Here is a 26,879-nt window from a genome sequence, read left to right as displayed (position 1 = left end):
GACACCGTGTATTAGAGCTTCACCACCGATAACTTTTATCTTCGCCTGCATCTTAATCACAACGTTATTTTTGATAAATGCAAACCTTAGAGGAATCAAACGACATAGTTAGAAATGGGATGATCTTATAGATTTTAAATTTAAATCTCCTAAGAATTGAGGCAAAGGGTTTTTGACATTTTTTTGCCAAAATGATTATGCTACATTCAAAACATCTTTTTTGAAATGTAAGCGAGTCCGACCTATTGAAAATCTAATTTTTGTACTTTACTTTTAACAGATATACCTACATTTTTTTATGCGTTAATGCACCCAGTAAGTGACACCGAAGGTCACTATCTTGAAATTTAAAAAAAATGTATTCGTAACAGTTGTTGATCTAAAACGTATTTCAGGCATACGCTCTTTTATTCTGTCAATTGGTATACCAGATGCTAGTCTTAAGGAGAGTTTTGGAACCCACCGCAGTAATAATGGAGGTCTACTTATGCCCAAGCAAAAAATGAGATTCTCCTCCGAACCAAAGTTACCAAATTTTTCCTTTGAGCTACATCCAAAATCCACCCCTTTTTAATTTTTCCTCAAAATCATATCACATTTATCACCTTTATTTGTTCTTAGATGAATTTTTCATACGCAATATCATAAGATTTAATTTTTACGAAAAAAATCGGAAAAACACGTCAATAAGTAATATTTTAACAAGAAGCATGAGTGCTGGTGGCAACAAAAATTGGAGTCGAAGACGAGGCAGTTAAACTTTCACAAAAGTGGTCTACACATAAGAAAATAATGTGCTGTGCAATTTGCTTTTAGAAGAATTAGCTTCTGCTGAAATATCAGAAGAATTGAGCAACAAATAAAAATCTAACTCTGCCCGGCGTAATAATTTTCATGCGTTTTTTAGTCTACAGATGCAGTCTAATGCGTTTAATGTAGGTATATTCTTTAGAAAACGCCTTATTATGGGGATTGAAAACAGTGAGTTTTTAGCGCAGTTTTGATTCTCAAAAAATGACTCTGCTAACAGGTTATGGGCGGTATGGTCAATTTCAAGTAAATCCAGTAGGTACTCTGTACAGTAAATTTTTACATAAATCGTTGTTGAATCTAAAAATGTCCAAATGTGATCTGCTGCTGCGCTGAAGTCTAGTGGTGGCACATTCAGACTTTTTTTTAACTTAGTTTTGCTATAATTGTTTTCATAAGCAACGCAGAAGAAAGTTCCCACCTTGGTGTAGGCCTCGACACCTATACGAACCAAATACCTATACCTCTTAAGATAAAGATCTGATAGTGACACAGTCGTAGGAATAGACGAACAGACAAAGTAGTCACAAAAGTGCATTTCTCTTATTTGCGCTAAAAGCTAGCTTTTAACAATAATTCAAAAGACTCATATTCGATTAGTATGAGTATAATAGAGTAAAAATATGTTGCAAGACGTTATTTTAATCAAACCTATCTAATTTTTATATATACCTATATGATTCCCTATAATTTCATTATCTATTGTTTACGATTTAGATAGGTTAGACTTTTAAGACCTGCAAAATCTCGATTCAAGTTCGAATTGAATCATTTTACATATAGCTCCCCCAAAACTTCAATGCCAATCTCTGACTCGAATCGATTAGATAATTATTTGGAAATTCACCCAGCTCCATATAAATACAGAACCCCCATAATAACAAATGATTAGCAAGCACGAATGCACCGAATAAATCCCACTGAACATTTATTTTATCTACAGGACAAATAAAATTATAAACATTACACTCCTTATAAGCACATTCCCAAATTTTTACTGGACAATCGAAAATCATAGACCAATGACGCGATGTTTACAAAGTACTATAACAAACATCCTATCAGAGAACATAAGTAATTATCTTTTATTAATGGCAGGGCTTTATACTGATAACCCGGACATAATTTAAAATTAAAAATTAAATTACTTTTCATTTAATTACTAAAACACTCACTGAAATTTATGGCTTGATATTGGTTAAGAAATCTATGCTGTTTTATAATCTAACCCATTTTAAATTCAGACTTCAGTTATTTTATGTGTACCTTCTGGAACTAAAAATAGATTCTTACAAATTACAATCACGCTCGTGATGTTAAACTAGCAACAGAATTCTTGATTCTATTTATGTCGGAGTGTGTACCTACCTATTTTGTTCTATAAATTTCAACCAAGCCTTGTCATGAGCGTCTACTAAGAGATGAAACAATTTAAAAACTTACCCACATTGCAGGAGAGAAGTGGCATTGGAATTGCAACATGGCATCATTAATGTGTTTGGGGGTTCCTAACAATACATTCTAACCCGCCTTACCATACCGGCCAGTCTTTAACGCCATGCCAGTAAACGTTGTGTTTTAAGCCTGTTTATGTTGCAGTGTGATATTTAAAACAAGGAATTTGTTACCAAAATCATTGTATGTATGGACATGCTTAAATAATTATATGCGTGCACACCTCGGTTATATAAAAATTACTTTAAAAGTGAACTAACAGGTAATGATGGCTTCATTCGGTTTTAAAATGGCCGTTAAGTTTGTGAAGGACGTATAGGTATCCAAGATGAGAACGATGCAGTATTAAACACTCCAGTCCTAACTACATGGTAAGATGGTAATTTAAACAAACATCTAACTAATGTTATATGAGCTTCAGATGTGTACCGATACTTCTATTTAAATACATGTGCGGTATATTAGTGTGGTAATGTTATACACGTGCAGTATGAAGGGAAACTGGTCGTTTTAAGAGCGTAAGGAATTTTAAACTATTTCTTTTGGATAGGATTCAAGATTTCTCTGAAATGGAAACTATTTTTACTATTAGATTATAATGGGCCTAATAAACACAAACCCTTACATAATGATGCATTATACCCTTAGGTATACCTACTTGTATATTTAAGGAAATCTCCACGTTATGATATGCGACCAGTAATGTAGATAACTAACATTTATTGATTTTCCTATATAAGTATTTAGAATTTGAATAGCCACAAAGTAAGTAGTAATTTCGAAGCACTATAGCATTGCATATAATATTAACGATTAACCTAAAGGTATAGTATTGATGGACAATGCTACTAAGGTAGCCACTTTTAACATGGCCATTGGGTAAGAAATTAATTTTTTATTAATCCGATGCGTGTTCCAAATTATATACAATTATAAAAAACCGAATAATAGAGTTTACCAAAATAAGCATTTTTTATTTTATTTTGCCTTAATTTTTGAGTTTTTCTTCCATTATTAGGTACTAAAACTCTAAAATTAGGTCTATAAAAGACATGCAGCGGCAAGTGCAGAGGGTTTCTGAATGTGCTGTTGAAGTGGGTACCTGTCTCTTAGCGTTTTTTATGAAACAATCAGCCCTGATGTGATGTATCAGAAACGCCAAACTTAACGTGCAATTTATCTGTCAAAAAAACCTTATTTTGCGTTGTTTAGTATGGGCCAAATAACGTTTTCTATAGATAACCTGTACGTTAAATTTAACGTTAGTGATACATCGCAGGGCTGATTATTATCTAATATTTTTGTACCCACAAAAATGCTTCACCCTTGAGCTGACCTGAAAAATCTCTGATTTTGATGATTTGATATTCCTACCTAGTAGGTGTAGGTAATGTAAATTTTGAACATGAAGGTAACGAGTGACCACTTAATATAATTCTTATTCTAATTCATATATTTTTTAAACCCAACAAGACAGGAACTATTGATGGAAACAGCTGTCCACCTATATACGCTTAAAAACCATATAAGTAGCAAATAATATTCTTTAGTAAAGCAAGTAAACAGTAAATGTTTGGCGTAGCGGTTTAAAACTCGAACTCTAATCTCACCGGTTGTAAGTTGAATCCCACAACTAGCCAGTTTTTAGTGGTACAGAACATCTCCTGACTTCCATGCTTTGGAGGGCATGTAAAGCTTACGGTCCCTGCAGTCATACCACGACTGTCGTTAAGACACACAGACGGCTGTTGATGCGACCTGAAAACGTCTGTACCTAGGGAGTGCCACGATACGGTAATAAAAGTAATTGAGATTAATGAAAACTTAGAGCTTTGCAAAAACAGCCGCTTCCTAATGAATAATGATGAGGGAGATCCAACTTTTCTGTGGTTTCTAGGTGTTTTTGCTGTATTTTTTACTTCAACGGCCACACGAATTCCAGTGTTTTCAAAGTAAATAATTTAGAATAAATCTACCCAAAGTCCAAGAAAATACCGCGAACATGGATTTTGTGCTGGCCAGCCTCAGTGGATTAGCCTCCGAAATCCAAAATTTAATCACTTCTTGTAATTGCTCATCTATAGCTGGCATTTCAGTTCGTGCTCAACTGTGTTATAAATAAAGGTTCGCGTCCCTACTTTAAACTTTAGCTGATTTTGTCAGGTGAGGCTGAATTGCGTGCTATTGTCTTGTATCCTTGCTTGTATCTGATCGATTTCATATAGTATCTATGACCTTGACATCATCTATCTTGGAGTATTGATTTTTGAAAAATGTGACTTACAGGATGTAACAAATATAGGTATGTCAAAGAATTGGGTGGAAGAAGGGATCAAAACAACCGCTTTTTCCAAATGAAGTGAACGTTACAAATTGATCGTTATCACACCCCAAAAAATTCAAAATTTGCATTTCTTATTTAATTTTTTTCGGGACCATAACCAACCAGCCATAAGTAGAAGGTAAACCTGCAACTTCACCTCTGTTTTTGGGTGTGCCTTTCCAATTTTATAATATTTTCAAAATTTTTTCGGATTTCTCTTCCAGCCCCAGTAATAGCATAGATACACGAACAAACAGGGGTCCGTTAACTTGCCCCCCCCCCCCACTGAGAGATTTGATAGTCGTATTATTTTGAAATGAATGCGCTCGTTATGCGCTCATATGCGCCACCGATAATAACTCTTGCGCCATTATCGTTTTTTTAGAAATCCGAAAAAACATTTGGGGGGGCCCAAGTGAACGTAGCCCCCCCCAGTACGTATTTTGTCGCTTGTAACTAGGTCACCTGATACATTTGGTTATGCGGTCAATTACGCCACTTGAATTAAAGCTAGCGCCATTACGGTTAAGCCGTGACAAATTTTCAAAAAGCGGGAGGGGGGGCAACTGAACGTTTTTAAAAGTTACTTTTTTTTTAACATCTTTTCATACGAAATTGTACTCTCAGGTATGCGCTGAAATGCGCCGTAAAAAGATATCTTTGCGCCATTATTGTTTTTGGTTATCCTTAAATATATTTGGGGGGGGGGGGGGGGGGGCAAGTGAACGGAATCCCCATAACGCATTTTGCTACCGGTATTTGTGCACTTCATACATCTGGTTATGAGCTCAATTGCGCCACTTGAATTAAAGCTAGCGCCATTACGGTTAAGCCATAAAAAAATTTTAAAAAGTGGAGGGTCTAACTTAGCGTTTTCAAAAGTTATTTCCGGAAGTGCGTCCATTTTGAAAATATTTTACATCGATTCGGCCTTCGGAGTAACTCCTAAATACAAATTTTTAAAAACCTACCTATTTTACTTTCTCAGAATCGTTTAACTAAAGTTCCCAAAAAACACCCTGTATAGTGTTTCTGAAACACTATAATGGCGCCAAGATTTTTGTTTACGGCGCATTTTAGCGCATGATGAAAGGTACGATGTAGTAGAAAAAACATGTTAAAAAACGTAACTTTTGAAAACGTTAAGTTAGCCCCCCCCCCCACTTTTTAAAAATTTTTTATGGCTTAACCGTAATGGCGCTAGCTTTAATTCAAGTGGCGCAATTGAGCTCATAACCAGATGTATCAAGTGGCACAAATACCGGTAGCAAAATGCGTTATGGGGGATTCCGTTCACTTGGCCCCCCCCCCAAATATATTTAAGGATAACCAAAAAACAATAATGGCGCAAAGATATCTTTTTACGGCGCATTTCAGCGCATACCTGAGAGTACAATTTCGTATGAAAAGATGTTAAAGAAAAGTAACTTTTAAAAACGTTAAGTTGGCCCCCCCACTTTTTGAAAATTTGTCACGGCTTAACCGTAATGGCGCTAGCTTTAATTCAAGTGGCGCAATTGAGCGCATAACCAAATGTATCAGGTGACCTAGTTACAAGGGACAAAATACGTACTGGGGGGGGCTACGTTCACTTGGCCCCCCCAAATGTTTTTTCGGATTTCTAAAAAACGATAATGGCGCAAGAGTTATTATCGGTGGCGCATATGAGCGCATAACGAGCGCATTCATTTCAAAATAATACTACTATGAAATCTCTCAGTGGGGGGGCCAAGTTAACGGACCCAACAAACTGAATTGTGGTAAACAATTAGAGAGTATGTAGATAAAACTGTAGGGAGAAAGCTTGGGTTAAGGTAGAAATCTAATATTGACGATCTATCTGCTTTCGCAGTAACTCCTCTGCTTCAAGCGCGGAAACCATACTTAACAATTGCGCCTCAGTTTAAACTGTAAATAGCAAAAATAAGTGTGATGCATCCCGTTAGACCGGAACAGTGTGACAGGTAGAGGTAGAGGTAGTCCTGTCAAACCGAATCCGATTTAATCAGGGTTTTAACAGGAGCGGAAAAAACGCATAGTGTGACAGCGCACATAGGTACCTATGCGTTTAAATGTAGGGTAATTTGCCTACATTAGTTTATAATCGCGGTTAAATTATTTACTTGATCAGTTGTAATTCTTCTCTGCTGACGGTAATTATATTATAAGTATAGGTATGCACATTGCGAATGAACATTTTTTTAAATAAAAAGGTATGACAGCTGTAGAATATTACTTCCAAAGTAGATGTCAATTACCAACAAACGTTTTTGTTTACGTTGGGACAAAGGACATAAATGTGTATGCCAAATATAAAACCGTGAAATGTAGGGCGCACATTGCCCAGTTTAAAAGCGCAATTATGTTTAATAATTCCGGCCTTTTTTATTCAATCATCCAATATTTTGCGCTTGACGATATATACGTTCGTGTATAATTTAAAGTATTATGTAAATAAAACACATTGCACATTCCCTCAGCATATGTTTGCCTAAACTTCTTGCATATTGATCTACTTTGTCATGTTTAAGGATAAACCTTGTCATTTTAATGGGTACCTATATATACCTACCTACATAAGCTATCATAATATGCAGGATTTGCGTGAAGTGCGTAAAATTTAACTCTGGATATACAAACATACAAATCTCCTATGGCATTGAGTAATCAAATAACGCCTATATGGTCAATTCTTAAATATACAAGTCACATACCCCTTAAGATATGCAACCAATCGTGAAAGTAAATATCAGGTTGTTCGGAAAGTCATTTCGTTTTTCTTCAACAGAGAACCTAATTGTATTGTTTCACAGCCAACTTTACACTTAAGCCGCATAAACATTAAAATTTTGACAGCTGACATAGTAATGCTTGTATGTTAAAAGTTTTGTTTGATTCTTTGCAATAGTTTTTGTTTGGTGCCCTATCAAAGATGGAAAATCAAAATCAGCATTTTCGACATATTTTACTCTTTTACTATCGAAAAGGTAAAAATGCAGTTCAGGCAAGGCGGAAATTATGCGATGTGTATGGAGAAGATGTACTGACTGAACGATAATGCCAAAATTGGTTTGCAAAATTTCGTTCCGGCAATTTCGATCTTGAAGATGCACCACGTTCTGGAAGACCCGTTGAAACCGATGGAGACGAAATAAAGGCATTGGTAGATGCAAACCGTCAAATAACAACTCGTGAGATTGCTGAGAGGTTACATTTATCGAATTCGACCGTTCATCATCACGTGAAACGTCTTGGTTTTATTTCAGAACTTAACATATGGGTTCCACATGTTCTTACAGAGCGAAATTTGCTTCGGCGCATTAACGACTGTGATTTGCTTCTCAAACGTCAAGAAAATGATCCATTTTTGAAGCGTATCATTACTGGCGACGAGAAATGGGTTGTTTACAAAAATGTTAAGCGGAAGAGATCATGGAGTAAAAAAGGTGAACCAGCTCAAACCACTGCGAAGGCCGATATTCACCAAAAAAAGGTTATGCTATATGTTTGGTGGGATTTCAAAGGGATAGTTTTTTTTGAGCTTCTACCGGACAATACCACGATTAATTCTGAAGTGTATTGTGGTCATTGAACGATTCACTTAAACAGAAAAGGCCAGAATTGGTCAATAGAAAACGTGTAGTGTTCCACCACGATAATGCGAGACCTCCCACAAGTTTGGTAACCCGCCAAAAGCTTTTACAGCTTGAATGGGATGTACTACCACACCCACCATATTCTCCAGATTTGGCACCTTCAGACTACTACTTGTTCCGGTCTCTGCAAAATTTTTTGGACGGGAAGACCTTCACCTCAAATGAAGACGTCAAATTTCACTTGGACCAGTATTTTGCCAGCAAAGACCAGAAGTTTTATGAACGTGGAATCAATCTCCTGCCCGAAAGATGGCAAAAGGTATTGGACCAAAATGGAGAATATATAATTTAATAAAATGTTTATACACTTTAAAAAATTCGTCTTTCATTTTCACCACACAAAACGAAATGACTTTCCGAACAACCCCAATAATTAGTTTTATCTTTTACAAATGTTTTTCAATGAAGGGTAATATCTAAATTATTTATTAATTTAAGATTATTAATTATATTCTTAATAAAATATATACAAAGGGAGCAAAAATGTAAATGATACAGATGTATTTCAATAAACACAGGATTCATTTGCTGCTAAATAGGTATCCAGATCGTCGTTTTCCCAGTCCGCGTCCACAAATCCGTGAATTGGTTCCAACAAATCGGTGCAATAGACCAGGAGAAATTCAATAGTGCCCTTGACGTAGCGCACGTTGCGCTTTACAGCAGTAAAATGAGATTCGTTGTGCTTATCGTCGAATCGACTTATGTTGCTGACGGCAAAAGCCAAATCGGGCCCCGTCCTTTGTACCAGAAACAACAAGCTTCCTACAGCTTCGCTATATAGCACGTCAGAATTGAATTGGTGATATCCTTGACACTGACTGAATTTGTGTATCAAATTGAATGGACTCGTCCTAAGCCGTCTTCGAAACCATCGGGCTGAAGAGTATAAATATCTTCATCCTAGTCTTCATTCAACATAGCTAATCAAACCTCGTTGTGCAGTCAATGCGATCAACAGTCGCATCGAACTGTATCGTACAACAGGTGAAAATATCTGTAATCAATGCCATACTTTTGTGAGCATCCCTTCTTCAGTAGGTGAGCCTTGTGTCGCACAACAGTACCATCATCGGCTCGTTTTCGTTTAAAGACCCATTTGGTTTTTACGGGTTTTCTTCCCAGTGGGAAATTTATATTTATTTAGTTATTCATTGTCCCTTTTGTTCTGGGCCCTCAACAGGATTGCGACCAATTACAGAGTACATAATGCGTTCTAGAGGTGTCCCTGCAGAAGGTTTTAAGCTGGTCTATACTAGCCCGGTATTTACCTTACGAATTAGGAAAACTGCAGGAAAACCTAATTCGGAGTAGTAGGTAGATCCACCAGCATGCAATTCCCGTTCATCGCGAATGACTCCTGCTTCATCATCTCCAACCATTGTTGACTATCGTGCGCACGAAGACCTTCGTCACGAGTAAAGGGATCTTCCATATCGCGGTGACTTCTAAAGTACGACATGAAACCTTTCCGAACAACGGGACTTTGTCGATTCGAACGTCGCAATTCATCGCCCTCTGGATAGTGATAATTCACGGTAATTACGAGTAGCATCATCGGATGCTTCATTAATCTGGTTTTCGATTAGTTGATTTTTCTTTATAGCGTCAACATAGCGACTATCGATGAACTTTCTTCAACTTCTGTTAATTTCGATGCCCCAACTGAACTTACAGGCTCGTGATCATCATTGTAGTCAACAACAAATGATGAACCTATTCTAATTGTTCTTGGGATAGGATGAGAAACGTCGAATCTCGGTTGACGATGATCTCTTCTTGATCAGGAAAGATGCATGATATGTAGCTTCAGCCCAAAGTTCTTTGCCGAGTTCGCTGTCCCACCGCATATAACGCGCACGGTGCGGTTCATCCTTTCAGAAACGCGGAGTGTAGGTATGGCACGGTAGTTTCAATGATGATACCATCCTTGGTGCAGATGTCTTCCATTTCCTTGTTGACGAATTCCGATCCATTGTCGGAACGTATTCGCCTGATCTTTCGCCTGGTCAGGTTTTCAATCAAAGCGTTGATGCTCCGAAAAACAGCGCAGAACCCAACTCGCGATCACATTACGTTACGGAACTGGAGCACGACGTGGAATGTTAAAGTGCCGTCTAACGATACGCCGAGTGATAATGAAAGAACGACCACTTTCAAAAAAACGTGCGAACGGCGAAGCCGCGATGCTCTTCACTCCAAACCATTGCTAAGTAGGTACTAAAAATGGGGTGAGTGACCGGACGTAATGTGTCCCCTCTACGGTTCCCATCACCACCACAGCGGATGTAGTGGGGGAACACAACTGCACTGCCACTGTTTGTTTGGCCGCACCCAGTACTAAGGGTAGCTGACTATACTGTATTGTACACTTACAATACAATTTACTATAGCAAAATGAGTAAAATTCCAGTAACTTACAGTAAGTAAATCGAATCTACTAAACAATAGGCACGAATGTCCAAATACGTATCTAATGAACCCATGGCTCGGATTCCCATTCGGGTATAAATGTATGATTTCCCTTAAAACTTGTTAGGTACCTCTATTGAAAATAAAACCGTATATTAGGTAACTTAAAAAAGATCACCAAAACCCAAAACCCTTCTTGCGCTTTCTTCTCAAAGTATAGGTCCACATGTGGGTTCAATGTTCTTTTTTTGGGTTGATATCAATCGCTATGATGGTAGATTCTATAATGGAATTGTGTACATTGATATCTCGGTATAGGTATAGTTAAACGAGTAAATTTCCGTGTTGGTACGGGGTACCTGATAAATCGGAAAATATTTACAATCTAAACGGTGCTAAATTCAGGTGGTACCTATTGAATATTGTACTTTCGTAAAAGTTATTAGTGACTAAGACGAAGTTTTGTGTCAGGTGCTCTCAAAAATGGACTTATGATCTTTATATAGGAACATACATATAAGTCAAATAAAAAATAAAATAAAAAATAAAACTGAAATCAAAAGTTTCAGCTTTTTTCTGAAAACCTTATCGCAAAAAATGTTCAGGTGATATACAACTGTACATACATTGTAATTAGTAGGTACCTAATATTTAACGATGGGTATAATTCAAGGGCCGTATACCTAAGTATAAAATACTTTTCACAGGATTTGATAACTTTTTTGTGTCTGAAGGTGCCCTTGAATTCTCGATCACAAGCAAATCTGTCTACTGGCTAATAAACGTAATGAAATTAAAATGAAAGTGAAAACAGCAAGACAGAAGAAACAATTGAATAAGTCAACCATATCGACCTCATAAAATGTTAACATTGATTAATTTAAATATTTATAGGACATCATATAGGTATTTAATGAATATGCGGTATAGTAATTTCTGCTGATTTATTAAACATTAAGTACCTACACAATTATTGCGCTAATTAATTTATTAGGAATTAACTCGATTTAAATTCATTCATATACCTACACTTAGTAACCATTGATTATATCTGAAATATGTATCGAAATCAATAACGTTTATACGCGTACGAATTATAGCGTGTATGACTTATTTAAACCGACGTCCTTAACATTAACATTTAGCACCGTTAAAAGGCATTAAAAAAAGATACGCTAGTTAAAATCAATTCTAAACCACTTGTAGCTGCTACACTTGGTTCAGCCATAAAACATTATAGCTACGGCTTTATGATCGATTTAGTAGTAAAGGTATTATAGGTGTTTATATTCTTAACAAATTGAAGTCATTTTATCACGTTTCATGCACTCCAATATACACATCAAATAAAAATTCATTACTTAATTCATTGCACTAGAATACCAACGGTTTTGTTATGTTAAAACATTCACGCGTGCAAAATTCACATATATACCTCCGTCATACCACCATATAATTGATTTTACATTCTAATGTATTGCTGCGGTTGTAGGATTAGCCCCGATGACGCCAGCCCTGATGACGTTCACGAGAAAAACTATATCCAGATGAAATAAAAAGTAATTTGAGGGGACGTATAAATCTAAAGGATAAGGCGTATAACTGTTATTCGAAATGGAGAAACAACCACAACATTGTTTCAGTATGAGAAACTCAGGAAACGAGGAATGTCAAGAATTGCCAGTGTATGAAGGTACGTACATACCTATACCTACCTCTAATCTCTATAAAATAATTATTCCCACATTATAATTACACCTTAGAAGTGGTACCCAAAAAAGTGTTTTATCTAAATTAAAACATAATTTCATGATTCGTTTCTGTCGCTTAGAACAATGCTCTATTATATTTTTTAGAAATAAATTATTTGTATTCATCACAAATGATGTCTATAGTTTTAATTTAGGTTCTGCTTTATTTAATTAAATACGATGCGTACCCGGAAATCCGTCTTAGCTATCCAATTAACGTTATTATTAATTAAATAAAATTCAATCGTTAACAATAGCAAAATTGAATTCTTACAAGGGAAAGAGTTACGCAACTTAATTGATAACTGATGTGGTTCTTTTGCCGACACTTTACACTTCTACTGATTTACAACATGTTAATAAGGTCAATAGTAGCTTAAAAGGTTTGTTTGTTATTAGATTTGTTGGATGCTTATCTGAGCCTTCTCACTCGTTAGCACTCTACTAAAACTTAATTTATGTGCAAATTCAAACTAATGTGGGAAATTAATTATCTAAATATGTTAATTATAAGATGCAACGTACTTTTATTTGAATTTTTTTCAGATGCAGTTACCTACTCCATTAAGCTGAATAGCTGTTGTCGAATTATTTTGATTAAGGAATGCAGTACGAAGTTAAAATGAGAAGCACAGATGAATCGTAAAATGAATTGAATTTGTGAGAGGTTATAATTTTCAGAGAAGAAGAAAGCAATTGGTCTGCGCAGTAATTAAGAAGATCAAATGCTTGAAATTGTGACGTAACCGTCTTGGGTGGTCGTGGATGCTTAAGAGTTGGAGCTTGGAAGGTCAAAAGGGGGAACAAATTGCAAGTATAAAAGCCAGGCGCAAGCATTTCTCCTAAGAATATCATTTTACTGTCTTTCTAAGCTATTGCAAATAGCCTTCGGGTATGAAATTATCTTTAGAGACTTTGAAATTTTATAATTGCAGCTTATTAGGTTTACGGATTTATTTGTTAATCCTTTTGTTTGCCCGCTATTAGAAATAGGGTTTAAGTTGTAGCTTGTACTAATTTGAATTTTCCAAATGAGATTTGTTCCTCAGTTTAGTAAATACTACGAAGCAGTATGTATAAGTATATATGCGGATAATTGCGATCTTATGTTTTGTATCCAATTTCGTTCAACAAACCGTTACACACAGCTACTGTAATTAGTGCAGAGCCAACGCTAGGTAGGGGTGTTGGATTACATTCATTAAACGAAATTGGCCCCTTTGGTAGGTTAATTCACTGACGCTCTTTTAGCTGCCGTATACCATTTAACTTTCCAGAATAAAAGGTTTCGGGATATAGTAATGCAGAAATTCCTACATGCCTATAATCTCGCGTGTAATGGTATCAACTTTTCTTTGTTATATGTTGTTTAGTTGGAGATTCATAGATAAAGTATAGGTACTTATTCAAATGGTAGATACGATGCAAAGCGTGAGAATAAAATTAAACTGTTAAATACTTATTTACCTACTGGGTAACGATTTTTTTTTCAATTTTACCATCTATTCAAAATGCATGAATTTTACGTATCTGCCTACCCTTTGGTATTTCTCTACCAATAACCAAATATTCATCGTGCCTTTTATTGGAAATAATCAATTAGATCATAACTAAGCACCAGAATTTCTATGAATTTCTAATGAAATACCCGTTTTTTTCTGTCAGAGTATGCTTGTATCACAGATTTAAAGTATGCTTGTATTATTCGTATCTACAGGGTGTTTCTTTAGGAACTATAGTTAAACGTTTCTGGGAAAGCGAAATAGGTAAGTTTTTGAAAATTTGTACTCTGAATTGATGTAAAATATTTTCCAAGATATTTTCAAAATGGTGGCAGTTCCGAAAATACCGGAAGTAGCTAGTAACTTCGTAATTTTAAATGGCAACCCCTATTTTTCATTGCATTTTTGGATTCTACGTGAAATTTCAGTTCTTTTGATACCCACATGTTGGTATCTACAATTTATGGTTTTTAAGTTACTTTGGGTTTTAATAAAAAAAAACATGACAGATGCAGACGGTACCTTGATTACTTGAAAACGGTTGTAGTTGTGGTAACCCATTTTTACCAGGACATAGAGAAAGGATAGGACTTTCTTTAGTGTACCTAAAAAAAGTAAGTTGCGTACGACCGCATCTATGGAGCTCCAAATTTAAGAAACTTCAAAGAAAAACTCAGACTTTTCAATTGAAATGACCATTTTCTTATTATGCAGTTGATATAGAATCAGAATTGATATATTGTGCTATTACATGTTCCTATATGTATCTTTAACAGTTTCCAATTTATTGAATTGATACCATTTTTTTCGGATTTTCTTTTTAGTTGTCGCCCATAATTTTATGACAACCGAATTTTAAACAAATGTAGTGACACTAATCCGTCACCTGTTATAGGTTAACATAAGTTTTTCAATAATCGAAAAATGGCAAGCAGTGGTTGTATACACATGAAGATTTTTGGAATTTAATTGTGATCGTATGTTCGCATTTAAAAAAAACGTTGTATAAGTTTGTGTTTTCCAATTAGCTGATCATTTTGTTGCCTTTTTTAATTAATTAATTATTTCGATTAGAATCAATGATGTTAAAGAATCCTTTTCTTGATTTGTTTACAATTCGATTGTCATTAAATCATGGCCTATTACTACAAAGAAAATCCGAAAAAAATGTTATCAATTCAATGAAATGGGAATAAATCAGAAACTGTTAAACATTATAGCTACCTATAAAAACATATAATATCAAAATATGCCAATTTTCATTCTCTTTCAAATGCAAATGTAATAAAATGGTCATTTCATTGAAAAAAACTGAGTTTTGAGTCTTTGAAACTTAATTTTTCTTAAGTACACTAGGTAAAAGAAAGTCCTATTCTTGCTCTATGCACTGGTAAAAATGGGTTGCCATAACTACAACCGTTTTCAAAGTAGGTACCGTCTACATTCGCCATTTTTTATTACAAGTCAAAAGAACTTAAAAACCATACATTGTATTGTACTAAATTTCCCGTAGAATCCAAAAATGCAATAAAAATTAGGGGTAGGGTATTTCCGGATTTTGAAAATATTTTACATCGATTTGGCCTTCGGAGTAACCAGGGGAGTAACTCTTAAGTACAAATTTTCAAAAACCTATACCTATTTCACTTTCGCAGAAACGTTTAACTAAAGCTTCCAAAAAAAACACCCTGTATACATCATCTATTTTTATGTAACGGTATTTTTTGCTTCAAAAGTTTTCATATTCGACTCATAGAAACTCCAGAAACTTCCATGAGTTTGTTAAATAAATTATCATATATAGTGCGTTCGATATAAGAGAGTCACCTTAATGTACCTATATTTTATTTGGCGAGATGCGAAAAATCTGTCAAGTAGGTATAATTATATATGTGAGATATTGAGGTGCCCATCTTATCTCGAACGCACTGTGATGATAAATGTATACCGGTGAATGTTTCAGTGACAATTCAACTCATGTACAGTGTGAGCAACAATGATTGAAGCGTGCGTCATCACCGCTTGTTCTTATTAATATCAAAACTACCTTCTTTGTATGGAGTTGTATACGAAAATGACGTTCTGCGCTGTCACAGTGACGTGCGTCTATTCGTATCTTGTATCAAATCAGCATATGCTATGAGCGGCACATTGCCAATTTAGCTGAAGCGGCACGCTTCAATCTTTGTTGCTCACTCTGTATAAAAAATCGCATAAACCGCAGTGCAATATTGTCACGTTGACAGAGGCAAAAGTTACCTGCAACTTTTCCAGCGCCAAATTCGTTATATTAGTGTTTTTTTCACTTATTCATTTTCTAACCAATTATCGCATTATCCTTCCTTGATTGATTTGGGGAATTTCTTGTTCGTTAAATTGTCCTGCTGAATTACACTTGAGGTTTGTATTTAAACCGAGTAAATTTGTGTGGAATTTCGAATCTGTTCCCTTTTAGCAATTGGACTCGAAAAACTGTCAACCTAAAAATGGTCCACCTGCGGTGACAGTTTTTCTCGTCTAATTGCTAGGCAACAGATTTTTATTACCTAAACAACCCAAATTTACTCGGTAAAATACAAACCTCTTGTCCAATTATAAGACGGAAATGAATGTAAAACATTTGATTTTGAAAATATTCTTATAATATAAAAATTATATTATCTCCGATTCACTATACAGTGAATCGGAGATATCCATGGTGTGATGAGACTCATGTATAAAAAATGATGAGTCTCATCACACCATGGATATCTCCTATTCATTCTACGCCCACCGAGCTAAAATTAGTATGGGGAAGGTTTTGTGTTTTGTCGGTATCTAATAAAAGTATAGCGTAACACGGCATTATTTTTTATCCTCTATCTCATTCCACAAAGATCCAATATGGTGTGTCTATTAGAAATAAGCAAGTAGTAGGTAGTCTGTAGCTCCTACAAAATAATAGCGTGTTATGGAAATTCTGATAACAAGTGCAGATTCTCCGAAAAAAAGTTCTCATAGGGGGTGCTGACGGGAACCGTCCCTTTCCGACCATTTAACTTAGGGAAAATGAAAGCAAAATTAGACATTTTCATTTTTTCGGTGATATCTCGGTTATTGTCAAAGATTTTTCAACAATTTCAAATTCGATTTTTTTAGTCACAAAAAGGGGAAACTGCGACTTACACTGTATCGCTCACCGTTACGGAAATCCCAATGGTGAGCCACGAATTTGAACTCGCATCCTGTACTGTCTCTCATAAAAAATTATAACTCATAGTAGATGCAGGCTTAGTATTTGTGGTGCATTACGATTCAACTAGAAGATTTTCCATATTAGGCCAGTCAAATTAAGAAAAGTAGCGGAAATAATTGAAAGAAAGCTGAAAATTGGTATAGAGGTACATTAGGGCTTTTATTCGAACATACTAAAAGTCGGGACCAAAACTCCAATGGCTCCAGCCGCCATCTTGGAAAAAAGGTGCTCCAAATCACTTTTTTGCTGATATCTCGGTAACCGTGCATTCTAGTAAGTAAAGTTTCATATAAAAAAAGAAAGATAATAAAATTTTGTATAGAAAAGACGGTATGCACTTTTTTGTATTTTCGTTATTTACGTCGATATTCCACATTGAATATAGAGCATAATCTTTTTTTCAGATGTAGATGCATTACTTTCAGCGCTCGCGTGCTTTAAACATATGTTTAAAAAATTGACTGACATTGTTAAGGTCTGTTGACCACCTAAGAGAAGGAAATAATAATAATAATAATATATTTATTTTTCTACTATATCGCTGAATACAAAAGATACCTATACATAAGGAAACTAAGAAAAATAAATATTGCCAAAATCCGAAGTCGTTTGAACCACTTGTAATGGATAAGGAGCATTTACAAAAAAATATATAAATCAAACTTGACTTCATTTCATAAAAAAAATACTAAAAATAATAAACTAAACTAAATAATTCGATTAACAATTCACGAAATAGTACATAGCATAGCGCTGTTCCAGTATCCACACCTGAACTTTTTTCGGCGTGAAAGCGGGATAGGTAGATATCTTTACCATTTCGCGCGGTAGACTGGAATAAAGCCTTGGAGCGTACTGAGCACATCGTTTACCGATTGTTTTTTCAGACCTTGGAAAAAGTATATTATGGTCTTCCTGGCGTGTATAATGAGAGTGCATGTTGGGCAGTAATTTTGGATGTTTTTGTGAATTGGAGGATTTTGTTACCGTAAAGTTGGCGTAAATTCATTACATTTGATTCCTTATACAGGGTGGTGCCTAGCGCAGCATAGGGATTTCAATGGTAATTTTTTTATTGGCAATATTTAGCTCCCCTATAATTATTTTAGAGCAAAAGTCCAAAGAAATTTTTTTAGAGAAAATAATACTGCATCTGTTCATACGATTACTTATAATTTTCCGTTTTTCAAAACCGTAGAAATTAACAAAATAGAAAGGTTCATTTTTCAATAAAACAGATATGCCTTGGAATTACCTAAAAAAACAGCGATCACGTTTCATTAATTGCCTTTGACGTTTATTAAATTTATACTTGTTTATAAATTAGTTAATCATAAAATTGTTTTTTCACTACTAGCGTCTGATGACATGATTATTAACCTTTTTTCCACTTGTAAAGTAGGCTTTCTCGGCATTTGTTCAAAGTGGTTAATAATTTTTTATTATTAACTAGTAGTCAATAATGAGAACTGTCACGCTGTCACTTTTAGAAAACACAACCCGAAATTTCGCTCAATGAACGTTTAGACAAGTTCTCTAAAACGAATAATTGCCACCATTCGCAATTTCCAGAGAAATTACATACCTAAAATTATCACATTTTGAAAAAATTCGAACGAAATTACTCTTTGAAAAATCTCAATGACAGAACAAAATACGGCCTGTTTGACTTGTACTTCCACGTACTTGATTGACATGTTAAATTAAGAAACAAACAATTCTGTCCAACCGTTAACTCTCTTATCAATATAATATGTTAATTTAGAGGATTTCAAGTGCTAGTAGTGAAAAAAATAGTATATATACCACGGTAGAGAAGTCTATTATTGCCTTCGCACCTTACACCCCTCGGCGCAAGCGCCTCGAGATGTAATCTTGGTGCTCAGGCAATAATAGTGGACTTCTCTACCTTGATATATAATGTACTATTATCATGTATTTAACTGACGAGAAAATCGAAATGTTAAAGTTGCTTTATGCTGGAAATAATGCCCGCCAAGTAACGTGTGTATTTAGTGTTAAGTAACCCAATTGGCCGATTCCAAGCAGTAGGTACAAGATTACAGAATTAAATATAAAAATCGTTGGACGTCAAACAACGATAACTTAGATGCGATGCGCTTGTTGTTTGTTAAAAGATTCCCAAGCACCACTGATTTATAAATATCTAATTTTTTATTTTGCCGATTTCTACCATTTTAAAAAACGGAAAATTATAAATAATCGTATGAACAGATGCAGTATTTTTTTCTCTAAAAAAAACTTCTTTAAACTTTTGCTCTAAAATAATTAGGGGAGCTAGTAATTGACTATAAAGAAATTATCATTGAAATCCCTGTGCTGCGTCGTGCTAGGTACCACCTGTATAAGGCTGTATAAGGATTCACTAGCATAAAACACCCCCAGCCAACAATTCCATACATTAACGGTGATTGTATTAACGAGAAATACAAAACACGCATCTGTTGAGTGAGTACGATATGTCGTAAGTGTTTAATTTTAGATAAAACTGTCCTTCTTTTCACTGGTCAACAGGCCCTAAAATGTCAACTAGATCAATTTTTTTAACATATTCATGTTTAAAGCACGCGAGCGCTGAAAGTAATGCACCTACATCTGAAAAAAGATTATGCTCTATATTCAATGTGGAATATAGACGTAAATAACGAAAATACAAAAAAGTGCATACCATCTTTTTTATACAACATTTTATTATCTTTCTTTTTTTATATGAAACTTTACTTGCTAGAATGCACGGTTACCGAGATATCAGCGAAAAAGTGATTTGGAGCACCTTTTTTCCAAGATGGCGGCTCCAGCCATTGGAGTTTTGGTCCCGACTTTTAGTATGTTCGAATACAAGCCCTAATGTACCTCTATACCAATTTTCAGCTTTCTTTCAATTACTTCCGCTATTCGTGGAAATTTGATCTAATTTGACTGTACTATATTACTTGACCTTATACTCGAAAATCATTTTAAAAACTTAATACTTATAAATTAAAAAAAATAATTGTATAGCACATATAAAAGCTTACAAAAAAACTAACCAATAACCACTGACAACCTTTTGAAATAGATAATAGACAATGCAACAATAAATTGGAAATGTTAAAACTCCCAAGTAATCTGAATAAGTATACTGTTTTCAAAAGGTTGCATTACAACTTACAAGACTGTCTCTTGTTTTGTTTTTAAGATCTAGATATGTATACTGTTTTGAACCTGCTTTTCTTGGTTGGGATGTTGAGTAATTGAGGAATTGAATAACTGAGACTCAATTTTGAATCCGTAATAGCTAAAAACTTTGGTTCTAATTTACCACTATTTATATACCTATCTGGTCACCTTAAATTCGTACCTACGGACAATGGGGGTTAGTTCTGAGACAAAACTGTATAGAAAGCCCTATTACACTTTTGCGATCACAGACAAATACTTTTCAAGATACGTGGCACGACTTAATTTAAACTATAGGTATAGTTGTTCATAATATTTTGCTGCTAAACATGCTTATGCACGTGTTTGGACATGTTAAATCGCATTATTTATCATTTCTGGTGTCTTAGATTTTCAGTTGCCATCATAACACAGTCTAATGGGCTAATGGGAATCCACGTGCAATTAGAATAAGGAATCATCAGTGTAGATTAAGTTTAAATTCATTCGTGCCACAATTTCGATTTATTATTACCTATATAGTTATTAATTAAAATAAAAAATCATTCTATCATATGTTGTCATATCGTGATAGGGAGGCCAAGTTCTATATTCTTATAAGAGGTCTCTTACCACAACAATTGAAATAAAGTTATGCTTTATTGTATAGATCTATCTATAACTATATGTTTTGGAGCAATTTTAGTTTCAAAGTATAGGTATTAGTATTACGATAGCTACTATACTGACATTAGGTATACGTAGGTCAGTAGGTGTAAAATTAGAACAATTAGCTAGGCAGCACTTCTAGGTATATGAAAAATACAAAATAATGTATAGGTATAGTACCTACATTTGTAGTAACAGTGTACATAATTATGACGGAATTTTTCTGCACACATAATGGCTTTCCATTTTCAGCATGGTACTTTGCGCAGTGACCCAGTGACGATATTAGGTATAACCGATGAAGTATAACTGAGGCGCAATTATTGCTATAGTTATAGGTACGTGACAAACATTTAAAGGATGCCTGGATGAAGATCAAGTTTCTACACGAGATGAAGACTATGCGCCAAATCGCGCTTGGTGAAGAACATCGCCTAGATGCAATTCTTAATTATCTACTTACACCTGAAGTATGGCAAAGCTTTGAGAATTCTACAGGATTTAACGGTGTTTGAATATTGCAATGAGCAAACTGAACTACTTACCATCCACCTATGTGGATGGAAATTTCAGGCAGTCAAAGATATGGTACCACATTATATCGCATGGAAGAATTTGCGGTGTGGAATATCATCGGGAATATTAAGACTTAGAATACCATTAAGATTTAACCTACTATTACTACTCAACCGTCGGAAAGCGACAAGATTAGCTCTCAGGGCACTATTTATATCTATACGTTTACGTTAGTGTGATTTCCAATTGTACCCAGCCTTCCCACGAAATTAAAACTGTTATAGATTTCATTAGGTATTCACACATTGATACAAATAATCTAGTTATATGCCTAAGTAGGTACTGAATTGACTATGTGCGTAGGTATATGTGCAAATGGTACAGCTATAATATTTGTTCATAAATGAATTATATTTAAACACCTTTTTTTATTCCTGTTTTGTGTAAATAACATGAATGTTGGACTTGTTAACATAACAACTAAGTATCTTTATCTGCCCTTATACTATGTAGAAGTAGAAGGATAGGTAGGATTGTTTCAGTATAGGTATGTTAATTTAAAACGTAACAAATTATATAAATACTAATGTAACATTACCGATCGAATAAATTCTTTCTTTTTTGGCGACTTCCGCTGATAAAGTGATGTCGTTATAATGCGCACTTTTTGTATTAAGTGATAGATTGATTCATAACTTTTCATCCCTTCACCTATTGGGCTATCAGGCATAAATGTTGTGTAGGGATCCCGCAGGCACTTACATTATCACTCACCACCATAAGTGTAGATTTCTACTAAGTGTTATCAATCATAGTCGTTAAATATTAGGTAACCAATCTCGTTGAAATAATGTTCCCACGCTTATAAGAATCAACTGCAATTTTTCGCATTTAGTAATGCTCTCTGTTTATCTACGTGCCGGCAATTAACTTGCCTTTTACAATTTATATGAGCATCATATGGATTATAGATCGAGCACTAACCTTATCTACTTTCAGTAGTGTTTAGTGTGTGGATTTCTAATAAACATTTATTCATAAAACAAAAATGCGCTGATGTAGTTTATTTTAATCCTCGATTTTTCTTCGCGTATATCAACCTATATATGTGTCTATGTCAGTCTGCCTGTGATATTTTTTACTCAAGGAGGGCGCTTGGGACGCTCTTTCAGAATCCACGTAATGTAGTTGATAAATTCTCATTCTCATTTGCAAAACTTCGTAGTAAAATACGTACCTACCTACTAACAAAACTTTTTTACAGGTATAGGTAATGAATCAAAAAATCTTTTCTAATACACGTAAATTAGTTGAAATGGAAGTGGATCTACCAAATTAAGGAAAATTTGAATATAATAGTGTAGCTTTGAGTATGATGGCAGGATATCACACTGTATTTTGTGATTTTATACAGGTTTTCTCTGATAATATAATATACTGCACGTAGTATGGTTTTTCAGTTCGTTAAAATACCTATTAGCTAGGTATACTTATCCAATTCTTAAGAAGAGCAACAAAAGCTGTGAATCATTTATATCTTCAACTTTAGGGCCGGTTCTACAATACCACGACAATTACACTTTTTACGCAGAATAAGATATTTTTGGAATAACTGCCATAGCACTAGTATCCCCTTGGTTGACGCAATGGTAACCAACGCAATTGTCGACGTTTATTATAGGTACCTATAGCTTATTCTCGGTATATACCTACCTGCATTATAGAATCTGCCCTAATCTAACAAATTATCAGTAATAGTATAAAATCCAAAATGCACAATGAATGAACAACACTACCCAGTGGCGACGTAAGGGGGAGGGGGGATTGGGGCGCCAACACAAGATGTTCCAAATTGATTGTTTTCGATGTTTTTGGGGGGATATTTTGAGAATTAAAATTTATTGGTGCAAAAATATTATACATTGCAGGTATTTGAAAAATCAAACTTTGGTATAGTGTATTTTAGAAACTAGGCAGACTTTAGAAAATATAACAGTACCCCCTTACTAACAGACTATTTCTATATAATTTATATTCGTTATACTTTTTTGATTCTTCCCACAAATAACTTAGTTACAAAGTAAAAACTTTTTATTGCGCATTCGCGCAAGTCGTACGTCAAAATTGACCCTGTACATATCTGTTTTCATTGTAGGTAGGTACCTACCAAGCCGTTAATTAGGCGGCAAATGAGAGAAAGGGGGGGGGGGAGGGGTATGAGGGCGCAATTTTGGTGAGCCGCACCGGGAACCGGGGGTAGCTACTCCGCCACTGACACTACCTACTAGCTACATTCAAATTTCAAACATGTCTGATTTAACCATCAGCATCGTATCTCGTATGATCAGCGAGATCCCAAAGTGAGGCTCTTAAACCGAGCACCCTATATACATACTCATTATTCAGTAGATATACTTAAACTTCTTCGCATGCCAATGTTGTAGTGCATTCCCCACCATATGCACCTATTATGCTTTTTTTTAATACTTATTCATTTGTACATGCTCTTGCTTATTTTTAATAAACTTGTAACACATAGGTATAGCAAACGACAGACGGGCGAAGTGGAGTTCCTGGGTCACTGAAAATTTAATCAGTTCTTTCTTTCTGTGTTGCATAATAACTCGAGAACGGTTTCGAATCTTTCCAATTCTGTGTGCACGTATTATGGTTTATATCTTCCCAAGCAAGAACTAAATTAGCTTTCAGGTTGTCCCAGGAGCTTGTTCGCTATATTGTTACAGACAGACGGCGAGTGTAGTTCCTGGGTACTGAAAATTTAATCAGTTCTTCCGTGGGTGCGATGATAAACATAATAGTAAAAACAAAATTAGAAAATTCGAAACCGTTCGCGAGTTATCATGTACACAGACGGATGGACAGAAAGTCTAAAATCATGAACCAGCTCGTGGCTCGTTAATAATGAAGCAACATAGAACGTATTTACGTATCTATATCATTTATATTAGAAGAATCCGCAATCTGTAATCCTACGATGTACCTACTACAAATAAATGCAAAATAATCATTTGCGTAGATTTTATCAAAACCCTTCAAATTACATAGGTACCTATGGTATGGGTAATACTCACCTTGCATTCTGCTATACTTGATAATGATCACCTCTAGTGCAACTTTTTTGCTAATTACTTATGATTTTTTAAGACATACTTACCTATAGCCAAAGGTTTAGGTGATTTTTAAATGGGAAGTGCACGTCACATCATTGCGATTTTTAATTTAACAAATTGGCACCTACCTGTACTTACTTCTGCCTGTAAACTTTCTTTGTAAAATGTCTCACTTTGTCGTTTTTGTTCTACACCAGCTTTTCTAATAACGGACACCAAGGTGAGCATCGAAATATGGGACACACTGTACCAGTCATCAAAACCGCGGTTAAAAATGTATCAAAATTTACTGCGTATAATTTAACATTTTTTTATTCAAAAATAATCATACCAAATATTCCGCATACTTAAAAATGGCATAATTAAATTTTGTCCTACTACCTTATGAAGCAATGCTTACTCGGCTGCAATTTGCAACCCAAATGTTAGGTGGTAAATTGACTCGACGTATATTTTTATGCACTTGGGGATATTAACTACTGTTCATTATTAGGTACATATGGCCAATTAATATTCATTAATCGAATTCAATTCTCTTATAGGTAATTTACTGCGTGACAATTAACAATAACACATAAACCATCCAATTTCTTTGTTTTCTCTTAAGGGTATATATAATTTGTAATAGAAGACAAAATAAAAGTGATAACCATCTCATTTTCATGTCAGATATGTGATAACAAGCTTTATTAGTACAGCTAAACTTTGTCTTTGTTAGCAACAACATCTATAAATTTTGAAACGTAAAACAAAAGCAATACACAAAGTTCATTTTGTTAAAGAATTTCCCTCATGTTCTTTATTCTGTAGCGTACGCTTACTTTATTTGTGAAAGATGCACAATGGCCTTACGAAAGGATCTATTTAAATAGATAAAATAATACCATCACGCGAAGAAATGGAATCAATTTCTGTATTATAGATTTCCAGGATAATTTTACATTTAAATTAAACCGGGGTCGAATGTGGAGCTTCAAAATGGTTGTTAAGAATATAACGGAGGAATGATGCCAGAACTTCAACCAATTTAATTAAGAGAAACGAACCTACTTTGCATCTGAATGGCTCCAGATAAATTTAAAGTTCGTCTACTGACTTGTCTACGTTATTAACTTCGAGATAAGTTTAATCAAGGAGAAAACTTATTTTAAATTTGAGTTTATCTAATCAATAGTTAGTATTCTCAAGCATAATGAATATACGCCGTAGGTAAGTGGATATATCAGCTTCGTAAATGCAGTAATGCCTCATTTTATTGGTGTTCTATTATTACTGGTGGGACATTCTCAGTAAATTTGTAATTAAAAATTAACACCAGATGATTGTGCACTAATCCAATTCTTGTATAAGTAAATAAATCCTTCAAAACTAATCACAAATATTCACCGTGCAGAGCGCCATCTAAGCGTAATCGTGTGGACTGTATCGCGCGAAATCGATTGGGTAACTGTAAGCAGACATTCCGCATTTTACATACCGAAACCTGCAATCGAGGACAGCCTTCTAAACAAACCACTATTGCAGTATTATGATTTTTATATATCTTTATATGCCCGCTCACATACAAGTGGTTAAAGAAAACACGTTTTCTATTAAGAATTGTGACCCCTAAGTAGGTATAGGTGGATAATAGGTACCTATCTACCTGCCTAAATGCACATTATCAAGATTAGGTGCTTAATTGTTTTGCTCAAATAATTGTCGTATAATCAACTTATACAATCCGTTCCAACCTTGTTCGAGATGCAATTTGTATGCATAAAGGGTGAATTTTTTGCCGTTTACCCAGAGGAAAATGGATCACAGAAACAATACCTACTACAAATATAGAAAAGAGAAATGTATTTTTTCCCGGTCATAAACAAAACACGGATGAACACCGAACAACTGTTTATAGGTACTATCAGGAATCTCTTATTCAATAATATACCTTCGAGAACGACGCTCAATGTTAATCTCCCTACGTCAATGAAACCGAAGCAGTTGGAATAGTCTACTCATGCAAGCTGCTGATCATGATAAAAACGAAACGTAAAACTATGAATGCTAGATATTGGCATATATATACGAGTATATGAACATAAAGACTGAAAATGTCACGTTGCGTCGAATCCGAAAATGTAATTAAAGAAAAAGCAGATTCCATTCAAGACAACAAATTTTCTAGTTTCTTCCGGCATCCGGAAGTACCATCCCTTTGAAAGTATTTTGCATAATCAGCCAACCGTAAGGCAGTGGAGTAAGTAAAAATAACCTACAG

At 34.9% G+C, this 26,879-nt stretch overlaps 1 protein-coding gene and 1 long non-coding RNA gene across 7 annotated transcripts in view; one reads left to right on the top strand and one right to left on the bottom strand.

Moving 5' to 3' along the window:
- The window catches only part of LOC116166312 (homeobox protein abdominal-B), a 441,837-nt gene that overhangs the window by 136,156 nt on the left and 278,802 nt on the right, over positions 1-26,879 (bottom strand). The window lies entirely within an intron of this gene.
- Positions 11,954-22,110, top strand: LOC116166318. The gene is made up of 4 exons (XR_004144305.1): positions 11,954-12,349; positions 12,954-13,299; positions 21,225-21,261; positions 21,311-22,110. It is a non-coding gene; the product is annotated as an uncharacterized LOC116166318 (long non-coding RNA).

Source organism: Photinus pyralis, unplaced genomic scaffold, assembly GCF_008802855.1.
Source record: "Photinus pyralis isolate 1611_PpyrPB1 unplaced genomic scaffold, Ppyr1.3 Ppyr1.4_LG3b, whole genome shotgun sequence".
In the NCBI taxonomy this organism is placed as follows: Eukaryota; Metazoa; Arthropoda; class Insecta; order Coleoptera; family Lampyridae; genus Photinus; species Photinus pyralis.
This window is presented reverse-complemented; position numbering and strand designations above follow the sequence as displayed.